Raw genomic sequence first — 17,081 nt, forward strand, 5'->3', positions numbered from 1 at the left:
TGCGCGCTAAAATATTTAAAATTCTCCATCGACAACAATAATGGATTCTGAATTCTGTAGCAACTTTCAAAAATAGAAAATAACCGTTAGTATAATTCAATTAGCGGGAAAACACAATCGATAACAGCAACACTCAGTCATCCACAAAACGCCTGCATTTTTTAGACAACAACAAAACATGGAAAAAATAAATGAAAACACAAAAGCCGTTGTTGTTCGCAGTTTACAATTTGTGAGGCATGCAACATAAAGGTGTTAAAAATTTGTAAATTCCAGCATACAAACATTTTATTGATGTTATTAAACACAGCGGGATTTTGGCTGTTGGAAAATACTTGCTACCGCTGAGGCCTATACAAAGCATGTTTTAGTTGAAATTACAACAAATATCAACTCTTTTTGTCATATAAACAAATACTCGTGTTCATACCGCCATTGTTCTTATTAAAGCTTTAAGCTCAATCAAAAGCGTTCACGAGAGTTGTTTAAATTTATATTAGATTTCTATTTTACTTTTTGAAGATCTAACTACCACATGTACATATCTACTCTCGTTTTTTTTTGTTAATTGTACCAATTTTAGCTTCTCATAGATCTAATAGTCATTCAGCATTTGACGGATAACGGAAGAGCTTTGGTACAAATCACTGAGAAAGCTTGGATGGTCAAATTATTATATCTATTTTAGTATTTCAAGTCGAAAAGCCTCTTAATACCCTAACCGAACTGTGTGCAATGAGCTAATCCTCACTCTTGCCAATATTAACCCACTATAGAAGCTCAGTTGGACGCACGGAATACATACGATATGTGTTAAAAAAATAACGGGAATTTTCAAATTTCAGGGATTGGAGAGTCCAATTATCAGTTTTTTTTATTAAAAGGTTAAAAGGCTCGCTCTTCGTTGCTTGTTCGTGAATTCATTGCTAAAAAAATTTATGTAACGATGCCTAGTTTCCATATTCGTCAGACACAGAACCTAAAAGGGCATACTAGAAGTAGCTATAAGAGTCAAGGACTATCCCAAAAATCGAGTTTGACAATTGGGGACTAATTTGAAGTCGACAACATTAGATAATGTAGACGAATGAATTTTTTTTTTTTTTTTTCAAAAAACTAAAATTCCCGTTATTTTTTGAACACCCATCCTGACAATAAAAATAAATTCCATCGGCTGTTGAAAACTAAAATTGTATTTTTACCTGCACCTTGATTGCATCGACTGCTACCTCAACGGGTTGGCGAAATATTGGAAATTGTTCAAATAAAAATGGCGACCAAATGCAAAAATGAAAAAAGAAAACATTTTTTGATGGCATTGGCTAGTAGTAGTAGCCGGTACACTGCTCGCATGCTCGCAAATGCATTTTGTATGTGTTTTTACATTGCCTGAAACGCCGCAGGGGATTTCTGCCGCTAGAATTCTCAAGTGACAAGCCTTTATTGGAAAACTAATATAGATTTATTAAAGCTCGGCAATATGTTGCAAAATGGTTTGGTTTAGCTAACTGTTGTTTAGAGCACTTGTAGCTAAACGGGAGTAATATAATAGAGGTCGATACAACTGTTCAGAAAGACGAATTGGTCGTTTAGTGCCAATATTGACCTTGAAACCTTGAAGAGGTTTGAGAAATTTGAGTTTTAGTTTCAAAAATACCGTGAAGCCTTAGCGAAATGAATTTACTGCATAAGCCATGTCTTAGACGGAATTATTTCACTTCCTTAAATAATTATTATAAAGACTTTAAGTTCTAATTAAAATGATTAATGCAGTTGCGATTTTTCCCAACATTCCAATTTATTTTCAAACAACTGAATTTCCACTCTTTTCTGCTTAAAGTACCGCAGACATTCATAAATAAAACAGAATTTATATTCAACGCAACAAAGCAGTTTCCGATAACAGCTGTCAGCCACGAGCCGTGTGCGCCACCGCCACCGACACCGCCTCATTTCCAGGCCAATATTAGCTTAATTGACTGCTAACTGCTTTGAAGATGAATATCGCTGGTGGTACAGATTCACATAATTTCTCAATGTTATGCAGCATATTACCGTAATAAAGCTGAAAGCATATTGATAATGAGCAAGTGTGCGCTCACCCACACACACACACACACCTACACACTCGTGTATATATGGATGGCTGGTTAATGTGGGTGTGGGAGTGCGGTGCACATGCGCTGTAAGTAATTGTGCTTTGTCAACCAGCTGGAGCGTTCGAAGCAGTGCAACAACAAAAACAATGACAACAACAATGTTGTTTACTTGGTAGCAAGAGGGTTTACAGACCCACTGCCACTGCAGAGCTCCCACAAATAGGCCGCCGGTCGTTCGGGCGCTCGACTGATATCTAGTATGCCACTCGACACTTTGATTAATGATGCACACATTAACGTTTTAGTTAAAGCAAACGGCGCTGCATCCATGCCATGGCATACTAGATATGGCGTACTGCAGCGCTAAGTTGAGGAAGTAATAAAAGCAAATTGGTGGCATGCGGCATGTGGCAGGTGGCAACTGTGGCTGTAGTTGCGCGGCGTATTGAGCCTTACTCATCTACCAATGCCTACACGTTGCTTACGCCAGCTGCGGAGGCGTTCCTCACCAAAGCAAAGCGGTAATTAGCATTCCACAATAGTAGGTATCCTGAGCACATCGCACGAGCACAAACACACCCACAAACGCACACTTGCCTCATATGCATGTGCCTACACAGTGTAGACTATATTTAAGCATTGCACGTAGACTCATTGACGTTGGCGGGCAACTCAACTGTGTTGTTGTCATTGCCATTATTTATGCAAGTCGCGGTGGAAAATTAAAGAGCACTCATACGCCATGGTGGTAACGGATAGTGAACAACAGTGGGCTAATGGCCTGTATTGAGGTGTAATTGATGGTGTTGAAGTGCAGAATAATGCAAAACTATATAGGAAACTCAAATATTTAGTAATCATTATAGCTCTCAAATATTTTTGGCAGATTTCTTACTCTTACTCAAAAATAGCCTGTAAGAGGTGTGTTCAAAAAATAACGGGAATTTTCGGTTTTTGAAAAAAAAAATATTCTTTCGTCTACATTAATATTGTCTCCTCAAAATAGTGTCTATTCGATATCATGCACTTATTTAAGCACTCCTTTGGATTTCCAAAACACTTCTTAAGCTCGATTTTTGAGATAACCTTTGGCTCTTTCAGCGAATTCTTGTATACCTGTAAAACGATAGCCCTTTAAAATTCTCTTTAATTTTGTTTTAATTTAAATTTTGAATTTTGAAAATTTTGGAATGTTCATTCCAAATGTACCATTACTTAGAAATTGAGATTAAGATTTACCAATTATTCTTACTTTCTCAATATCAATAATGTACCACTGTGCGACGTCAAAACACTTTTGTTGGCTTCGAGTGGCAATTAAGTGTGTGGGACTCGTGTGTGCCTTATACACAATAGATTCAAAGTAATTAAGCTGTTACAGTTTTCCATAAATAAAAACATAAATTTATGAGTATTTTGCCAGGCGTAGGAAAAAAATCAAAGAATTCCTGCGAGACAAAGAAAACGCCAAAAATGCAATGAAGTGTTGAGTTAATGAAATTCAATAAATTTTCTTGTTGGCGCGAACACATACGAGAAGTAATGTGAGTCTTATGTCTTCTATCGAACAATCGAGTGGTTATTGATAGTTAGCCAAACGTGCCAAATTATATGCATATGTGTGTGTGTGTGACTGTGAATATTTTCCTTATTTTAACGACAACCGATTAGGCAGTGTGAGCCCCAATAAGCTTATATATGCACACACATGTGAAATTTTATTAAATAGATAGTCGTTTGTGTCTTCTAGCTATTGAGTTGATTCAATAAAGCCCATACAAGCAATGCTTACAATAGTTATATTTATACAGTATTGGAGAAAAATAAAGTATTAAGTGATAATATATATATTTTTTTGCTTTGAAAAGATCCACAAGGTTTGTACGTTTTTCAGATTAACACGAACTCGAAGAGCCAAGTCGATAACTCCCTTTTCTGACAGTATATGGAAGCTCTGGCAACTCGCAAAAATCTTTCACAGAATATTTTCCAATCCCTAGAAACACGCCATTCAGTTAGAATTATTTTTAGATTTTTTGATGGTTCCAAGGTAGGCGAAATTATCAACTCCAAGAGTGACTTGAGAGTAATGGTGCAAATACGTTGATAATCTCCAATTTATCTTGTCACACTATTATGAAAACAACAACATTAATGTAGACCAATAAATAATTATTTTTTCCAAAAAAAACGAAAATTCTGTTATTTTTTGAAAACTCCTCGTATACTGATGATCTCGATATAGACTAAGATAATTACATTTTAGTTTTGCTACTCGAACATTTATAAATATCAAATTTCGGAGAATTGGTGACGTATATCATCTAGGAGAAGTCATTCTAGTGGGGTTGCTGAATGCCGGAATTAGTTCGATTATTGGTTGGGGACGTGATTGTTCGAGTTTATTATTTTAGAAATCTGGAGCGAGTTGCTTGTATTTTGCGCAACACTGTACGCCACATGCCAATGGTATATGTAAAGTATAAATGGACTTCGACACTATTTAATAAAGCCTCGAATGGTTAAACACGAGGCAAATCAAGAAAAAGTGTTTATTTTTTTATTTACTAAACGATAAGACATTAAAAAGCTTTCACAGCTTTGCAGGACTTACTGCGCCTTAGTCGCTACTAAGTCCATGTATAATCTAAAACACATTCAACACACACACACACACACACACAAACGTATACAAACACAGAAGGCATTTATTGACATGCAAACCGAAAAGGAGCAAACGAAAGGAAGGCCAAAGTTGCCGAGAAAGGAAAATGTTTCAAAATAAATGGTCAATAAATGATAAAAAAAAAACACGCACACACACACACACAAGCGTGCGCAGCTGACAAGCAAATGCGAAAATAATCAGATAAAGAACAACAGTTAGATTCGTGTAGTGACAAGAAGACAGGAAATAGGCTGGCTGGACGACAGACCGCCCATGCGAGCGAGAGGCGAGTGCGGTTGAATGCAAACAACAATAACAACAAACAAAAACAAACGGCATATTTTCAGAAGCAGTTAAGACGATGGCCGTGCCAATAACTGGCAAAGGACCCGCAGTGCCGGAGAGCGGCGGGGTGGGGAGGGTGGAGATAAGACGGACAACTCAAACAAGCAAATGCTGAAAGAATTAAGTAAACGGAAATAAATATTTATGGCGGTCAAAGTGGGCGCAACGAGGTAAGCGAACACACACACACACACACACACATATGGCACAACTTGGAGTGGGCATAGCATGGAGTGGGCAAACGATGTCTTTGTGTGTGTGTGTGTGTGAGGGCATGCGTCTAAGGAAATGCCTTATTTTTAGACAATTTCCGCTTGGGAATTGATTTGATTGCGTTCGAGGTCTAACGCTGGTGATTGAATTTATTTACGCACACATATACACACAAATCTGATGGGCATACATATGTCCTGCATTGCACGGCCGTTATGTCAGTGATAATAAATTATTATTTTACAAGCAACCGACACATGTTAAGGTATTAGTTAAATGGAGTCAGCAAATATGTGCCTGTGTGTATGTCTATGTAAAATATATTGTTTATTCAGAATAAATTGTGCAACACGAAGAATGCCTGTGGTTAGGCATTACGCTTCGAAGCGCTGCAAGGGTTTCAGCAAATCTCTGGGAAGTTCACATGTGTTAAAATGAAATTTATTTTTTTTTTCGGCAAAATAACTGGAAAGCTTTTTTATTTTTAAAATATTTTATTAAATTCTGCATATTTGAAAAAGGGTTTGGAAGATTTTTTTTTTTTATTTTATAACAAAATTGTTGGATTGACCTCAATAAAAAAGATTTTAGATTTTTTTCATTAAAAGCAGTAAATTCTATTATGTATTTGTTTTAAATATTTTTTATTTTATTTTATTATTTAAAAATTAGTCATTTCATTACGCTTTAAAATTGCTTTCCATTGCATGCTTTTATTCCACGTCAATTCGTCGATCCGAACAGCTTCAGCTTCAGCTTCATTCAACATTCATTAGCGCTCAGCACAAGCAGCATTCATCAGAGTGTTTATAATGTGCAACTAAGACACTCGTCACTCACTCAGCTATGCTGCATCATTAACAGTACAACGCAGCGCGCTCATAAATGTCGCTTTTCGCCGCGTGCCCTCTCTGCGACTCCCTTGACTCGTGTTCATATTGATGGCAACTGTCACAAGCTTCCGCTTTAATCCCAGGAACTTCTCACCCTCTCCCTCCGCACTTAGGATTTACTTAGCCCAGTTGCATATGAGCTTTTGCCTTTCCACGTCACATGACCGACGCAAAATTATCGTACCCACGCTCATTGCTATACGACGATCCGTGTGTGTCTCGCAGTTGTAGCTGTCTAATAATACTGCTGACATCCACATACCTCGATTTTGAGCGCTTTGCTCTTCTCCCTCAACCCTTCGGCTGCCAAACACTCAAATCGCCAACAGTCATTCGCACTAATCCTTCTTCAAACTTAGTGAGTGCTACTTACTGTTACTTTTGCTTTTGCATATGTGCTCCTCGTGTTTGTATGTGTGCGTGTAAAGATATGCAAATGTGCGAAGCTAAGCTAAATTGTCAGGCTTCTTGGCTCATCTACAACTCAGCTGCCACTTGTGCAGTTTTTGTATTTAGTCATACGCATGTAAGTGGCGTTACTCTGCCGGATAAGTAGCGCCGTGTGTGATGAGTGTCTTCTTTTCGGCTTAAAAGTTTGTTTCCTACTTGGCGACCGATTATTCGCAAATACCTAGAAATTATAGCAGGGCAAATTAGCTTTGTTCTGCTCGATGCATTCATGATTGAAAAATGTTATTGCTTACATAACGGTACCTTCGTATTTAATATGGTACATATATCGTCGAAAATATTGAATTACTTGAATATATGAAAGCTTCAAACGAAAACTATTCTGCTCACAACAAAGACTTAGATGCGAAAACAATAACAAAGATAAATAAAGAGGGCAGTATACTACACGTAAACACACACATACCATTTCCAAATCTACATTAAATAGCAGAGAAAGAGGAGAAACAAAGCATAAATCGCGGAAAACCGCAGTGAAAAGAATGCAGCATTAAACATTAGATATTTTTAAAAAATCGCGAAAATATATAAGAAATCAGTTTTGCAAAATATTTTTGAAAAAGAAAGTGTTAGAGAACATTGAAGAATACATACATCAACCTAAGGCATTCCCTATAGATCAATGAACTCAGAAAATTTTAACACAAATATTACGCTCTCACTCTAGGAACTACAACTATAATCATCTAATACATATTCTTTGGGCTAACACCCATCATAAGTCTCATGAACTTTTTCGTGAAATCAAAATCAGTAAAGCATGAAAAAATAAGAAGAAAAACATTATTAAATATACATCACTAAGATATAAAGAAGAAACAACACTATTTCTGCTCAAAAAAATGTCAGCCTTCCGTCCGATGTTCCTTGTCAGATCAAAGTTGTTAAAAAAAATGTAAGCAAATTTCATGTCGCATGGCCTCTGAAAAGGTAGTCAAGCTTAACCTCACAAGACCCTTCAAGGTCAAGGTTGTAAGCAACGTAATTTCACCGCTGATATTTTGAGCCAAGGTGATTCCCCAAATTATAAAAAAACTATGTACTACTTCGATGAATATTTCCTTTAAAAAGCTCTTCAATTTCAGCAAACGCTTAAACTGCCGCCCAGTGCAGTAATTCGGTGTAATCATTCTTCTGGCAACTTAAAATTCACGCAAAGCTCCCCCAACACGCACTACTTCCCCTCCACAATCGTCACATGCTGTAGGCACATTTACATATCGTCGATTTTAATTGATGATGCTGAAATGGAATCGCTGCAAATCCAATTTTATTGAAACGGCAGCACTTTGCAGACAACAACAACAACAACAACACAACAGCACTGATTTGACACCGCGACACGCTCATCACTTGACACACACAAGCATGCCACACATCCGCAGGTGCGAGCTATTTACAAGTGTAACTTTGTTGTTGGGCAAAGTGCGCCGCAAACAGCGCCAATCGAACGCACAACAGCGCATAAATTGATTCTAAAGGCTGGATGAGCATAAAGCTCCAGCACATACACACACACACACATGCTGACAACAGCGAGCGCGCTGGCAAATACAATGCATTTACGCCTCGAAGATAAATATTTGCGCTCATCTTCGGGCAATTACGGTAAATGGATTGCGCAGGTGAGCGAGCGCTCGATTGCCGATGCATGCGAGTGTGAGTGTGTGGATGTGCGCGCAGATATAATGTTTGCGGTAGCCGTTTTGTCATTGTAACGGCGTGGCACAGTTGATGCAACGAAATTTACGTCGCAAATGTGCCGTTCGCTTTTGGTAATATCAAGCAAACACGCAAAAATATATTCGATTTCTGTGATGGTTTAAGGCACGGTTGGTGAAAACATTTCGAATAAATACCGAAGTGCGGAAGTTTAAGAGGTCAGGAGCACTACTTCGGTTGAGTTAGTATTTGAGTAAGAAAAAATTACCTAAACGCAGAAGTGAGTTGATTGTGAAATTATAACTTTTAATCTGTTAAGGCAACACTCTATGGTATTCCCTCTTTTCCTCTCCCTTTTAATACTCTCCGGCAGGGTCCGAAATTAGTCGAGAAAATACCTGTAATCCCTAGAAGTATACCACATTTGTTATAAAACATGGTTAACAATCTATGGATGTTTAAGATATATTATATTCAAAAAGCCAGATTGCCACCAGTTTAAAATAAATTGGACGGATCAAATCAGATAATTGGTAATTGAAAAAACGTTCTACTTGCATTATTATAAGTAATAAGTTTCGAAAGCGCCTGCCATTCCTTTCCAGCATAATGGTTGTGCTTCTTTAAACAACCCTGCCCCTTGGCCATGCTTTTTGGTTGCTGTTCACCCAAACTGCATATGAGCATTTGTTGCATTTTATTTGAAATTTAATCGCGACCTCATCATTGCTGTTTGTTCGCCAACAAAGCGAATAAGTGTCATCACCGATTTGCTGCCAATTTGCTGGCTTTTGGCAGCGAGGCGCTGCTATTGATCAAATGCAAACATTTAAGTACTTTAGTTGCTGTTTACGCGCCTGCAACTGTGTTTGCGGTCAGGACTGAAAATTGTTTTTTTTTTTATTTTTGGCAAAAGTTTGCAGCCATTATGGATGCGTTGGAATTTCGTTGGAATTTTATTTGGAATTCGCATCGGCAAACATTGGTTGGTTGTCATTCGCAGCGCAACTTTCATTAGCGCGTGCCAATGGAATTTCACCAAAAACTGCACAAGAGCGTGAGGAGTTTGTCCAATTTCATGGATAAGTGAAAGTGCTTGTCGAGTCCTTACACTGATTTGCATTCAATTAAAAGTTTTCGCGCAAAAGTCTCGACGCGTCACATACACTCGCCGGCCGCCCGCCTGCCTGATGCCAACCGCTTACCAGCCGCCTCTGTCCACCGCCTGCTGGGCACTTTCGAGCACTTAATGTTTAATCATTATGAATGCGCAGCGTGTGCCTTTGACAGTTGGCATTCGGCTAATTTATTTGCTAAAATTTACTTCGAGTTGCAAAAACAAAAACGAAATTTAGTTCATAAACTAAATGCTTTATGGATTTCTTTGTGAACATATTTTGTAATTGTGTGCAATAACTTTGCCTATTATTATTAATTTATTCCGTTTTAATAATAAGGGAAAAACATTTTAAAAATAAATGAAAATAATAATCTCCGCAGCCGGTAGGATTCGAACCTACGCTCCCAGAGGGAATCTGATTTCGAGTCAGACGCCTTAACCACTCGGCCACGACTGCATATATCGTACGCTTGCCAAATTGCACACACGAACACTCACACACACACACTCACACACACGCGCACGTAAATTCGTCTAGGCAAAATCTGCAATCAAATTTAAATCAGCAACAAATGTAGTAGATTAAATTCACATTAGATAATGGCAATAAATGTTTAAAGCGCCCAAACACAGATTTACGGACCCTTGTATCGTCTCGTATGTATGTGCGCCAGGCGATAAGCTCTACAGATTTGTCCATGCAGATAATGAATGTTCGCTTGTTAATAAATGTGTTCGCATAAACAACAACAAACACAGTGTGGATTAAATGTATGGAGTGTTGTTGTTGTTGGTCAATGATGTTTGCAAAAATAAATGGCAAAAAATATTATTGAGGGCGCCTAAAAGTATGCAAAAAATGTACATGGCAACCGATTCGCAAAAAATTGAAAAGCATTCGCGCTCATTTTCTGTCAGCTTTAAACAGTTATTTAAAATATGTGGGAATGTTGTTGTTTCTTTCACAAATCGGCTATCGTATAATACGCTATTTATACGCATACATTCTATATTCACATCCGCTTGTTCATATGAGTGTGTGTGTTTTAAAATTAACATCAGTATAATCATTTGATGGATGGCTTGCATGCAAATATTATTATTATTTTTTTATATATTTGTTGTTTTTGTTTTGCTATTCGTTGTTTATTTTTGTTATACATGAATATTCATGCCTGTTTGTACTTATTTACACATCGCACATTTCGTGGAAATTTAATCCTAATCAGCTAAACAACAAAACAGCTTTCTGCTTAATAAATCTTCATCAACATTTGGGGGATTTTTAATAAATAAAAGAATTTCTTTTTATGTTTATTTTTGGGTAAAACGAGCGAAAAACGCTGTTTCCGTGCGTGTTTCTGAGTAAAATCAGTATTAATATTTTCTCATCTTTCTTATTGTATAAGTTAGACAATTCTTCATTAATTTTGATTTCTCTCAATATACTTTTGTTGCACATTTCCCCTTCATTTTGTTTCATTTTTTTTATTTTTTATTAAAGCTTAATATCTCTTTAGAATCGTTTATTTTTTACTTGTGTATAGCAAAATCGCTCTTATTGCGCACCCGAATCTTTGGAGCTGTCAAAGCTAATGCCGAGTGGTGTATAAGGTGGAACAATGAGCTAGATCAAATCATAAAAGTGGAAAATGTGATTGACTAAGATGTCTGGAACAGTAGTCCGAAAAGATTATGTTACCTAATTTAGATGAGATGACATATGAGCTTTGAATTATGCTATAGTCATATTTTGGTCAGTGTGTGACAAAGGGAGCCAGGATCATTGGCAGCAATCTCAGAATTGCTTTATGATTGCGAGAAGACTTTAAGAGTATTGATTATCTTGACTATACACGGTGAGTATATCACCCTCTTTGACTTAAGGGATATTCTGGTCTAGGATTTTGAAAAAAATCGATTTTTTTGCATAATTTGAAAGTTTAGACTTTCAAAAATATGACTTTGGAAGGATTTTTCAAACTTCGACTTATTTTCGGAGATACAGCCGATTTTGTGACGTGGCGTTCGAGCGGTCTCCTAAACTTTAAACGCGTTTTTCTCGAAACTCGTATCTTCTTGTTTTTTATGTTTTAGATTGTTTTAGGTTGAAATCACGTCAACCAGGACGCACCATTTTTTTTTTTTTGAAGCCCCCACTCCATCTCGACGAATTTTGGTTTTTTTCTTGCAATTCTTTTTATACTCTCGCAACAAATGTTGCTAAAGAGAGTATTATAGTTTTGTTCACATAACGGTTGTTTGTAACACCCAAAACTAAACGAGTTAGATATAGGGTTATATATACCAAAGTGATCAGGGTGAAGAGTGGAGTTCAAATCCGAATGTCTGTCTGTCCGTCCGTCCGTCCGTCCGTCCGTCTGTGCAAGCTGTAACTTGAGTAAAAATTAAGATTTCTTGGCACCATAGGAAGGTTGCTTTCGAAAATGAGCCAAATCGGACCGCTTCCACGCCCACAAAATGGCGAAAACCGAAAACACATAAAGTGCCATAACTAAACCATAAATAAAGCTATGGAAATAAAATTTGGTATGAAGGATCGCACTATGAAGGGGCATATTTGGATGTAATTTTTTTGGGGAATTGGGCGTGGCCCCGCCCCCTACTAGGTTTTTGTACATATCTCGCAAACCAATAGAGCTATATAAACCAAACTTTCTGCAGTCGTTTTATTTAGCCACTACCCTCATACAGTCCAAAAATGAAAGAAATCGGATCATAACCACGCCTACCTCCCATACAAAAGTTAGGTTGAAAATTACAAAAAGTGGGTTAACTCACTAACGAAAAACGTCAGAAACACTAAATTTCACATAAGAAATGGCAGATGAAAGCTGCACTCAGATTTTTTTACAAAATGGAAAATGGGCGTGGCGTCGCCCACTTATGGGTCAAAAACCATATCTCAGGAACTACTCGACCGATTTCAATGAAACTTGGTTTGTAATAGTTTCCTTACCAATGATATGCTGTCAAAATAGGCCAAATCGCTTCACAACCACGCCTACTTCCTATATACCAGAACTTTGAAGACGATCTGAATCGTAAACTTTACAATATATAAAGTAAGTACTAGTGAAGATATCGGTGCAGAACTTTGCACAAATACTATGTTAATAGTGTGGCAGCCCCATTCTAAAAATCGCCGAAATCGGACCATAGGTTTTTAAGGCCCCATATATCGAACACGAGGACCTCGGTGCTACTAACCTAATATTATGGTTTTCAACTTTCAATGGACATTATACAATATATATGACGAATATGTGGGTCAAATTGTATATTATATAATATAAATAACGTTAAATAAATAAATTGCGAGAGTATAAAATGTTCGGTTACACCCGAACTTAGCCCTTCCTTACTTGTTACATTATTAAAATATCAATAAAGAACATAAAGAAATGGATAGTAAAAATGTTTTTCATTTTTTTACCTTAGTTTAAGAAATGCCTAAAATTCATGCGTCTAGACCAGAATACCGCTTTAACATTGTGGATTCAATGTACCCTGTATAATAATGCATTTCGGAAAATGACTTCCCTTAAATAGAGTAACTATATTAGAAATGATAATATGAATGTTTAGCATTCTAACCATACTCAACAATAATTAGCCTATTTTTATGAGATTACCGGAAAACCCCCCCTTGCATGGTCTCAGTCCGCACTCAACAGTTATCATATGTATTCCTTATACAACAAAAAAAATCAGAATTATTTTCAAATCATATAAACTTTCATTTCCGATGCATGGCAGGCATCATCGCTCGTGGGCTTCGCAATGCCTCGGTTGAGTATACGCAACGTTGCACCGCATGAATTTGTTAAAAGTTTCGCACACGATGAATATTGCGTTTCATTTCGTTTGCATGCGAGACATAACTTTTTCCAGCTGCATAATTTGCCAACAGGACGATTTTCTTTCGTATTTTTGAAAACTTTTCGAAAAACTAACTTTGAAATTCACTCCACAATCTGCATGCGATAACTGAGACTCTGTGCCAAAAAATGCATGCAAAATGTATAAACGCAACACTCCGAATGTGTGTACATATGTAATTACGGTCGGTTGCGTGCGTTAAAGTTGTGCAAAAGATTCGCCGCAAACGGTGTGACCTTGAAAATATGCCTGCAAATTTGTTTTAAATCATAATCGCTGTGACATAAAAACCCTAAAAATATGTGGTTACTGTTGTTGTTGTATATATGGAAGTTAACACAAGCGAAGACTTGTCAAGCGATTTGATGTCATGCTGACAATTTGAAAGCAATTTTGATGGCCATCCAATCAAATGATGATGAGCGACGAAGCGAACGTGAAGTAATGACACTACAACAACACAGCAGCGTGGTTACCACAATTCGCGTGACCAAGCAGCGTGTCAACGCCAACAATAATAATAACAACAAAAATAATAAAAGTAATAAAAATTAAAAAAACAAAAAAAACAAAATTTGCTCGCAACCAACTTAATGCTCTGGCTTCTGACCTTTGTATGCCATGTAACGTCAATGTGCGTGCGTGTGCATGTGTGTATGTGTGTGTGTGAGTGACGTCAAGCCAACAACCGCACTGAGATGAACGCGATGATTTACCGCGCTGCACTCTCACACAGCGAACTCACACGGCGCACTGCCACATTGCATATTGGACGTTCCCGCATATGTATGTGTGTGTGTGTGTGTGTGTGCACCGGTATTTACATATTTAGTTCTGCGTACTCGTACAACAACCAGCGGCGTGCAAATACGTTTTGGCGCCAAACCGACAATGGTCGACAGCTGGCAATACAAAATTTTAAGCTTTTGCCGCCAAATTCATTCAGCCAAAATTCAGTTTGTTGTTCTTATTGTCTGCTTTGTGGTTGGTTGGGCTGCGACATGCAATATTTGCCAGCAACAACAAAAACAACAACAACAAGAATCAGCGAAAACATGATAAGCGCGCGTGACAGTGACACCAAAAGCAATTTTAATGAGTTCCTTGAATGGACTTGATGAGCAAATAATTTGTTTTTCATTAGTAAATTTGATAAAAATTTGATGAAAATTATGTCACACACACACAGTTTGCGAGTGTGCGTGTGTGAATAAAGTGGTGAAGTTTTCCCATTTGCTTCGAGAATGTAAGTCAAGGCCATGTCGGAATATTGAAAAATATAAATCACTTGTTTTAATTATACTTAATGGCTCAAGTAAATTGAGGTCAAATGTTCTTGATATTTTTATAACGGTAAAATTAGAAAATGGACCAAATGTAGTCCACATACATATGTATATACTGTGGGCATTCTTTGGGATATAATAATAATTATGTGAAATTTTTTGCATCATAGACGTGTACACTAGGGCTCAAACTAGCAAAGCAGCAATCTAGACTCCACACTACAATTGACCTGGTTTTCAATAACATAGAGAGACGATGAAGAACGCTAAATTGTGAGAACAATTAATTTTTCAAAATGGCAGAAGTTGAAAAATATTTTATCTACAAAAAATATGCATCCTTAGAGATCTTTATTTCCAAAAAGTTTGACCCTCTCTGCGGAAAAAACACTAATAGAAGGCAAATCTTTAACTTCTATTAACTTCTCTGAGTTTCGGTATGTCTGTATGTTTGTGCAACTCTTCAATCATAACACACACATATCCTCGTCGAATACAGAATCCTAACGCCGACACTCTTGGCCGCTTTGCGCTGAGATATACAAGGTATGTTCAAAAATAACGCGAAATTTCGCTGATTTAGAGAATCCAATTGGCAAAACTGACGTGTTTTTATGAGTTTGGCACTTTTCATTTGTTAAAAGCTCACACTCCGTTTTGTTAGTGAATTCTTGCCAAAAAAAAATGCTGTAACGATGACCCAACCTCCATATTGGCCAGGTATGGCTCCGTGTGAAATCGCTGAAAGAGCCAATGGCCTAACCAAAAATGGAGTTTTAGAAGTGTTTCGACGAATGGAGGAAGCGCTGGCATAAGTGTATAATATCAAATGGGGACTATTTTGAAGGCGACAATATGAAAAATCTCGTTAATTTTCGAACATATTACTGGAAAAATTTGTGGCTCCAGCTGCGACTCTATTAATAGACGCTTGCGAATACTGTCGGACCACAGCACACAAGTGTTGATAATTGAGTTAAAATCGCTTTAGAATATGCCATGAAGTATGTGTGTACACATACCCAGGCGACCCTTTAAAACCCCACATATATGCAATAACACGCCGCGAACCTTAGATATTGCGTTTGTACAAACATATATACGTCCCTATATATTTAGTTGTGCATATGTGACCTGCAATATCCGCTTTACGCACAGAACCGAAATCAATTTCTGGGCAAAACAACAAAAACGAATTCTTGCAACCTTCTCACATACACGCTTTAGAAGTCAAATCCCTCATACACGCACACACACACATACCTACATACGCATAAAAAGTGCGATTCGTTCAAAGCTGGTCCGGCCAGCTGGTCGGCCAAAGCCGCAATATGTTTGCTATTCAACGCTTGTGTATCAATCCATTTTATCCCATCCATCGCGTCCTAAGCACCGCAGGCCGACCGACTTTCGAACGCCTACAAAGCGCCGCGGGCTAATACCGGCACGAAACAGCTTGGCTTGTAGCCTTATGTCCGCGGTGTGTAGTTGGTTCGTTCATAACGACAAACAACAGGCAGACGGCCGTCGTGTGCTGCGAAATAAAGTCACGTACGCCTGTACCAATTAGAAGAAAACCATGCAAACGTCGCTGCTGCTCTTCTTCTTCTTTTTGCCTGCCTTTTAACCTTAAAACAAGAGTTTTGGAAATATTGCTAGTTTTTGTTGCTTTTTGCTGTTATGCTACTATGCCGGGAGCAAGAAATAGCTGGAACACATTTAGGGCGAATTGCAGATGACTTTAGTATGGCGAAAAGCGGAAGTAAGTACAGTAATGTAGATTACAGTTAAGTAGAGTTGCACTGAAATTCATTTTAGATTTCATGAATCATTTAATACTAAACTCATTGAGTTTCACATAAAATCTAGTTAAAATAACTCAGATATCAAATTTGAACAATCATAATGAAATATATATATATATGTATATTTATGTCAAATATAGATGTGAGCATGCACTCCATTCGAAAGCTACAACAATAATTGAGGCAAAAATTGTTTTAAACGTTTTGAAAACACAAATATGTAAATCAGTTATGTAGCTAATAAGAGTTGTGTGTGTGTTCTTTTCATCGGCATTTGCTAAACCCAAATATTATTGCAAGCATTTTCCGCTCTATTTGGTATCGAGTGTCGAACTAATTGTGCCATGGCTGCAATTAAAATTCTGAAACAACAAAATTTCCAAAGCTCATAGGAATTGATGTGCTTATCATTTATTCTTAACTGTGCGTAAATGCAGGGAAAATGTTATAAAAACAATGAAAATTCGGCACAATATTCAGTTCATTTGAAACGAGGCGAGCGTAAGTGTAAAATTGTTACAAACGGAAATCGCAAAAATATTCTCCGAAGCAATTTCAGTCTTATTGCAATTACAAAGAAAATTTAGAGAGAGTTTAAAGTAAGTAAGAAAATGGT

At 37.4% G+C, this 17,081-nt stretch overlaps 1 protein-coding gene and 1 non-coding gene across 2 annotated transcripts in view; one reads left to right on the top strand and one right to left on the bottom strand.

Annotated features, from left to right (window-relative positions):
* Positions 1-9,846: 9,846 nt before the first annotated feature.
* On the bottom strand, positions 9,847-9,928 carry Trnas-cga (transfer RNA serine (anticodon CGA)). Its single transcript has one exon. It is a non-coding gene; the product is annotated as a tRNA-Ser (tRNA).
* A 7,034-nt stretch (positions 9,929-16,962) lies between these two features.
* Positions 16,963-17,081, top strand: part of LOC105221257 (probable serine/threonine-protein kinase cdc7) — a 29,292-nt gene continuing 29,173 nt past the window's right edge. The window contains exon 1 of the mRNA XM_054233811.1: positions 16,963-17,064. The gene's annotated coding sequence lies outside the window, so the exon portion shown is untranslated. The remainder of the gene's footprint in view (positions 17,065-17,081) is intronic.

The sequence above is a fragment of the Zeugodacus cucurbitae genome, chromosome 6, assembly GCF_028554725.1.
Source record: "Zeugodacus cucurbitae isolate PBARC_wt_2022May chromosome 6, idZeuCucr1.2, whole genome shotgun sequence".
Taxonomy (NCBI): domain Eukaryota; kingdom Metazoa; phylum Arthropoda; class Insecta; order Diptera; family Tephritidae; genus Zeugodacus; species Zeugodacus cucurbitae.